Here is a 7,671-nt window from a genome sequence, read left to right as displayed (position 1 = left end):
CCGGGACACCCGCAGTTGAAGACTGAGTTTTCAAGCTGCTGGGTTCGGATTCAGGCGGGTTTGCCCGTGACGGTTCCTTAGCGCTTCCCTCCTGGCTGTCGATCACTTGTGGTTGGGGGACCCCTCAGCCACGCGGCGCGGCGCCCCGGGCTCCCCCACCCACTGAGTGACGAAGCTTATTTGGGTACTCGGCTTGGGGCGCTCGAACCCCGTGACCCGCGTGTCCAAGGCCACTAGCAGTCCTTCGGGGAGAGCCCGAGAGCCCCCACCCCCTCCTTGGGCGCCAGGCTTTGGTTAGCACTTGGTCTCGTAACTGCTTGAGCCGCCGGGTGCGTGTTGTCGGGCTCTTCTTTCCAACCACTGGGCGCTTCTCTGGGGCTCCGGGAGTGGACACGTCCCGGAGAGCCAAGCTCCCCGCCGGGTGCGAGCGGAACCGCGCCGGGCTCGGAGATGCTGCGAGGGCGCGGGCCGCGCGCGTCCAGCGGCCGAGGTTGCCTTCCAAAATGCCGCGTCCCCCCAGCTCGCCTGCGTTTTGCCTAAGAGCTTTCTGGTGGAAGCATGAGAAAGCATTTTGCAGATTATTCTCAAGCACCGCAGTTTTCACACTTCGTGGATTTGTGACTTTATTGCCGTTGATCTCCAAACTCCAGGAAAGGTTTTTAGCGCACGCTGAAATGAACGCGTTTATGTAAATTAAGCATTGCCCCCAAAGAGAACTGAGAGGGACAAAAGCCCACAGGTCTGCCGGCAGCGCGACATAATACAGAGAGAGGGAGTCTTTTTCCAATTCCTAACTCGCCGAAGCCTCTGGCGGGTCTGAGGCGGAACCTGTGTCGACCGAGAAGGCTACTTCTCTGTCCCCTTTCCTGCACTCCTTAATTTGTTCATCAATGAACGGAGGCAACTGTCCCCACAGCTCCTGAAGTTTCTCCACTCTCCTTCCCCTCTGTCTACTGTTCGCTCATTCTTTTTAATTAATTGATAAGAATCAGCCTTTCTCCTCCGCCATTCTCCCCTCCCCAATCTCAGGCAGGGAATTCAACTATTACAGGCTTGTAGGACTTTTTCTAGGACTTTTTTCCCCTCTAATCTGGGCCTTTTCTAACAGTATCTCTGAAACACAGATACTTGTCAACATGATTTCAGATAAGGTATCTCAAAGGAGAAAATAGTTAAGGATTTTTAAATTGCTTCTATATTTTTTAGTGGTGAATGGGACACACGGGGCTACCGTTGATTCTCCGCAAGTGGCAAATTTTCCTATCACCGAAGTGAATATTCTCAATGTAAATAAATTTGGAAGCCACCATTTAATTTGTTGAGAATATCCCTAGTGGTTGATATAACAAATTCAGTCCTGCATAAGTTTTTTTTCTTCTTCTTCTACTGGTCAAACCCCCGCCCCCCACCCCCCCACACCTGCCCTACGCAATTGCAGTGTTTGTTAACAAGCTATACATTTCTAGTCTGTGGGCACTTTGGTTAAATTCAGTTTTAGGACTAAGGGCACTTTTGACCTCGCCTTAAGCCTGGTGTCCGCTGCTCGTGGAGCATTGGTGCTTGCAGTCAAGGCACAGGGCATTGTGGGTCAGAGGCACACTTGATAAGAAAATAGATGAAAGCTACTTTTGTCTTTGTGGCTCCATGCTATTTTCAAAGCAAACTTCACCGGTACAATTTATTGCTGCTGAAAGAACCACTTAGGAAATATGGCCCGGTAGTCCAGGATTACACTCTTTCTCTCCTCATTCTTGATGATGATGACCTAATACAGTTCAGAAGCCCCATGCTGGTTATCTCTGTTGTGAACTCCTTCTTTGAATTTTTGCTGGTGTGCTTGAGAAACAGCATATGCCAACAGGCTGCCAGACAACATGCTTTTCAAATAACTGCTATTAAGATTTCTGATTAATGATTGCTGTTTCTAGTTGAAAGATATTTGCAGGTAGCTTGCTTGTAAAATAACTGAGAAGTAATAAGGGCATTCACTTTCCTCACTGACTTTATTGATGTTGGATTCTGAACTCAAAACGATGAAACAGTGTTGCCCTTTTTTAGGATACAAGGGAGTTGTTCAACCCCAACAGAGGAGGGACTGTGATGGGTAATATATAAAGTTAAGCTCCCAGAGTGCTTCCTGGGAAGAAGGCCTTCAAGGGGCAGTTTGCACCATTAATCTTCACTCGGCACTGACTTTAAACCACTCTAGGCAGTTCAGATAGCCCCTATCGATCCTTGTTTGAAAGACCTCCAAAGGTCTCCTTAGCCCTTTTCAGCAATCCATTCTGATACTTGGTAGTTTGTGATACAGAAATGTTCCCAGATACCAGCTCAAAGCCTTCCCCGTGTGAATGCTTCTTTTCACTTGTCCCATCTTCTGGGGAGATACTGAGCCAGTGGATCACCAGGTCCTCTGTTCGGGCAGTCATTCTGGTCAGAGGTCAGTATGAAACTTTTCAGTCTTTCTTTCGGGATCTGTAATGCGACATCATTTTCCAACCACTCTTCACCTTGGTGGCTTGAAACGTATAGCATCTGCTTAAAAGTCTGGGACATTCAGAGAGTGCTTGTTTAACTTTACTGCTGCAGTGTTTTATGCTTTGTGCCTTGTTTGAATCAACAATGATGACACTATGTAGTTGACTGATGATGATTTGGAAGCCCTGATGGGACCCTGACCAAGCACTCAGCTGCTAATGGAAAGGTTGGTTTTGAGCCCACCGGCTGCTGCTCTGTAGAGGAAAGATGTGGCAGTGTGTTTCCTAAGATGTTTCAATCTTGGGAACCATATGGGCTTAGTTCTACTTTATTGGGATGCCAGGAGTGGAAATGAACTACAGGGTGGCCCAATGGGCATGGTCTTTTATGGCCTATTTGAAATTTTCCTTTTCATTTCTTAAACTAATGTTCTTTTTTTTTTGGTTTGTTTTCTAATTTTTTTTTGGTAGGAAGGTGAAGGAGAGAGAGAGAGAGAGAGCTGCGTCTTCTCTGTTTCTTAACAAATGTAACTTTATGTTTTCTTTCTCTCTCCTTGTGTATATATGCCCAGCATTTATTCTAAGCTGCTTCATAAACATTTGCTTATTTAATTATTTTAGGAGCCCTGGTGGCACAGTGGTTACTCATTTGGCTTAGATGGGAAAGGTTTGCATTTCAAAACACCACCTGCTCCTCAGGAGAAAGAAGCGGCTTTTCCTCCTGTAAACAGTTACAGCCTTGGAAACGCAGAGGTGCAGTTCTACCCTAGCTATGCAGGGGTCCTCAAACTACAGCACGAGGGCCACATGTGGCCCGCCAAGGACATTCAACTGGCCCGCCTGGTGTTTTTGCCCAGTTTGTTTTTTTACTTCAAAATAATCTGTGTGCATAGGAATTTGTTCATCCTTTTTTTTTAAACTATAGTCTGGCCCTCCAACGGGTCCGAGGGACAGTGAACTGACCCCCTGTTTAAAAAGTTTGAGGACCCCTGCAGGGTCTCTCTGAGTCGGTGTAGACTCGATGGCAGTGAGCTTACTTAAAAAAAAAATTCTGATAATGTAGAAGGTAGTTTATCCTTATCCTCATTTTACAGACGAATAATCTAAGGGACAGGGGGCCTTAAAAACAATTAAACTGCCTCACACTTTGGGTTGCTAACCACAGAGTATGCAGTTTGAAACCACCAGTTGTCGCCCTGGAGAAAGATGAGGCTCTCCCCTCCCATCAAGAGTTATAGCCTCAGCAACCCACAGGGGGCGCTCTGCAGTGCCGCGTCAGGTCACCGTGAGCTGGAATGAACTGGAAGGCTGTCCGTGTGGGTTTTGGGAGAGGGACCACTGAGAGGGAGCTTCGGTGGTGTGCCAGTTCCACAGCTTGACTATTTCCTGAAACACTGGACTTTCAGATCATTTAGGGGGCTTCTAGAGAGAAAAGATTGGGCGAGCTGCCTCCTTAAGCATCTCAGCCTAAAAACTCTATGGAGATATTCTACTCTGCCCTATACTGTTGTCAGGAGTTGGAATTGACTTAAGATACACAACACCACTAAGCACAAGGATCACTCAGCTCATAAATGATGAGACTGGAATTTAAACCCAGATAATTTGGCTCCAACCCTTTGCAACATTAAGCACAACTGTGGAATATACGTATGCCAAATCAACTATTTCCCCATCTACTATGATGATAGTCTGTCATTCTTAATCACCCCATAGGTTCCTTGTGACATCTTTCATATTCAATATAATTCTGTTTACTTCCAACTTCTGCAGTTCCTCATCATCACTCTGAAGTTGCATTTCATGGCCTCAGGAATTGGTCACACGGCCACCACTTACTTGTGCATGTATCCATTCAGTTTACTGATTGTGGTAATATATAGATGGGGTTTGAAGATAGAGAGTTGGAAGTCCATGTATTGGTTTCTTTTAATATACTGAACGTCTTGGAATGCGGCATCAGGATTGGAGGAAGTCTTATTAACAACCTTTGATATGCAGATGACACGACCTTGTTTGCGGAAGTGAGAGGAGCCTTCATGATCTTGCTGTTGAAGATCGAAGATTGCAGCCTTCAGTATGGATTACAACTCAATGTAAAGAAGATCCAAATCCTTCCAACCGGGCCAAAAGGTAACATCATGCTAAATGGAGAAGAGATTGACGTGGTCAAGGATTTTGCCTTGCTTGGCTCCACAATCAATGCTCATGGAAACAGCGGTCAAGAGACAAAATGATGCACTGCCTTGGGAAAATACATTACACAAGACCTCTTCAGGGTCCTGAAGAGCAAGGATGTTACGTTGAGAACTATGGTGCTCCTGACCCCAGCTGTGGTATTTCCATTGCCTCATAGGTGTGTGAACGTTAGACATCGAATAAGGAAGACAAAGCAGAATAGATGCCGTTCGAGTTGCGGTGCTGGTTATTGAAGACTATTGAAAGCACCCAGGACTGCCCAAAAAACCCACACCTCTGTCTGGGAAGAAGGACAACCATAAGGCTCCTTCGAGGCAAGGATGGAGAGGATTGGTCTCAGATACGCTGACCGTGTCAGGAGAGACGTCTTTGGAGAAGGACATCATGCTGGGGGAAGAGGAGGGGCTTGGTTAAGTCGAGAGGCAGAAAAACAGAGGAGAGCCCTCAATGCGATGGATTGACACAGTGGCTGCAAGAATGAGCTCAAGCTCAGGAACAACTGTGAGGCTGGTGAGGACTGGGCAGCGTTTTGTTCTGCTGTAGACGGGGTCCCAGTGAGGCGGAACCGACTCCATGACACCTAACAGTCACAGCAAACTACTGGAATGCTCCCATAGTGTTACTTCCATAAAACCCAGACAGAGTGTCCGTGGGAGTAGAGGGAAGAGCGCATTCAGAAAGAAATTGGTTTAACTTTCGTTCTCCATATAGATCTTTCCCCCTCTTTTGCTTCAATTATTTTGGGAGTTGAGAGCCAGATGGAAATTAAGAAAGCATTGCATTCTGTTACTTACCCCACCTCGAACAGACCAACATTCTTAATATGAGGGATTTCAAAAGGCTTGTGGGGAAATTCCATTATCTTTTTAGTCACCTTTTCCAAGAACCTTTTGAAATGCCCTTTGATATTTTCCATTAACGTAAATCTTTCTCTCCATTCACATGTTGATGTAACATTAATGTGAATGGAAAGATAATAGTGTTTTGTAATTTTTACTCTAACAGATATTAATATTTTAGTTTGGGGTAAGCTATTTAATTTACATCTCCTTGGCCTTCAAATAGTTCTTCTTGCTTTGACCTCTGTTAGTTCGCTGATATCTTTAAAAATCTTTTGAAGAGTAGGGTGAGATATAAATGAATTAACTGAACTTTAAATGTTTTTTTTTTTTGAACTTTAAATATTTTTATGACTTAGCACGTCACTAGATTTCTACAATCACATTAACTTCGGATATACAAACATCCAAAAATCTGGCCTATTTTGGAGTGCTACTTACTAAACTCTTAATTTGTGAATGAATTTTGGAGTGGTTCCTGCACACTGAATTTCTGAGCAGATTTAGGTAGAGGATACTCCGTCATTGTTCAGAATAAGGGTTCATTGGAGTTGAATGCTATACTTTTTAACAGAAACCTCACATCTCTGTAACTGGACTATATTTAATAGCTTTATTGTAGAAATGCAGGCCGCTATCAAAAGTGATTTGAAATATACAGTATTATGCTTTTAAAAACATTTTAGTATAAACATTGCCCCATCATTTAAGAGGGTGGCTAGCACTCCTTTAAGATTATGGATGAGTTTTGTGAGCATTTATGAACAAAATGAGTAAGATCCCCTTGAACAGGACTGATTGATCAGTCACTAGACTTGATGATAGTTTATGGTTCAGTAGTGTAGGAAAGGAATTGTGCTAAAATCATTTGAATATCGTAATCTTAAGTTATGTTCAGACGCACAAAAATAATACAAATTTTTCCCCCCAGGAATTCATATCTTCTCTCTAAGGACTTCTAGCCAAGTCAGCAAGGTGATTTTGAGTTGCCTTGCAAGTAGAAACGGAATTATTTAATATTGTCTTATATAGTTATTTAGGGAGTGCTTGCATTTCTTTGCAGACAAATTGTGTTCTGTTAAACTTCAGTCACATACAGTGGATTTTAAATAAAACTCTTCGCTCCATCCAGTTGATGTAGACTTATAGCGACCCTATAGGGCAGGGAAACCCTGCCCCTGTGAATTTCTGAGATGTAACTCTTTAGGAGAGTAGAGAGTCCATTTTTGGTTACCTGCAGAGAGGCTAGCAGTTTTGAACTGCTGACCATGCAGTTAGCAACCCAATGTGTAACCCCTATGTGCCACCAGGGCTCCTTGACATGAACTAGTTTCACGTAATTTTTTGGTATTACCCTGTTTTTAGTGGTGTATATGATGCAGTTTGAAAGTGTAATCAACTCCCTGTGCTGATGTTTGTAATGAAAGGGTTTCAGAGAGGCAAAGATTTAAAATTTGTAATACACACAGCTAAAACTATTTAACTCATTTTAAGACGCCTACCTTGAAAACAAAACAAAACAAAAAACCAAAATTTGCTAAACACATACAGCAGTTAATCACATAGGAAAAGACGTTTGGTTCTAGGCCATTCTTTTCCTAACTTAGTCTTTCTCCCTTCCCATCTCTTTTTTCCATCATCCAGTAAATATTTATTGCAGACCTACTCTGTGTAAGTCACTGTTTCAGTGCACAGTTGTAAACAAGCCTCGTGAAGTTTAAACTCCCCGGGGAAGCAAAATTAGAGGGCACCCTTCAAATGAACTAATCAGGACTGAGATGAGTGTACAGCACTGGGTGCACTTGGCGCCATGAACACTTTAGTAGTGAGATCTGGTCTGACGAGGCTGCTTTCTTACTGAACTGGAGGGAGAGAGTGAGGATCTGAGCCAGGAGGACAAAGTCAGTAGAGAGATAGACGATGTGCACATCACCCTGAAGCCTCAAGAGTTCAGGAATCTGAAGGGAGGAAGCCGTCAGGGAGGGCCGGGAGGGGAAGGGCTTGCTGTGTGCTTGGTTAAAGACCGTGGCCTTTCCATCTCAGAGCAAAGGGACTTGGTTAATCTGCAGAGGCTAGATGGGAAGGGAAGATGGGTGATGGTACCTAAAATAAGAGTAGTGGTTGTTGAGATGTGAAGGCGCAGAAGGACTTAACAA

At 44.2% G+C, this 7,671-nt stretch overlaps 1 protein-coding gene across 1 annotated transcript in view; it reads left to right on the top strand.

Moving 5' to 3' along the window:
- GPC6 (glypican 6) overlaps positions 1-7,671 on the top strand; it is a 1,378,959-nt gene that overhangs the window by 796 nt on the left and 1,370,492 nt on the right. The gene's annotated exons all lie outside the window — the stretch shown is intronic.

The sequence above is a fragment of the Echinops telfairi genome, unplaced genomic scaffold (genome assembly GCF_000313985.2).
Source record: "Echinops telfairi isolate 266 unplaced genomic scaffold, ASM31398v2 ScPeMD7_7405;HRSCAF=8443, whole genome shotgun sequence".
NCBI classification, from domain to species: Eukaryota; Metazoa; Chordata; class Mammalia; order Afrosoricida; family Tenrecidae; genus Echinops; species Echinops telfairi.
Note: the sequence above shows the minus strand (reverse complement) of the source record. Positions and strands in the feature narration are given on the sequence as shown.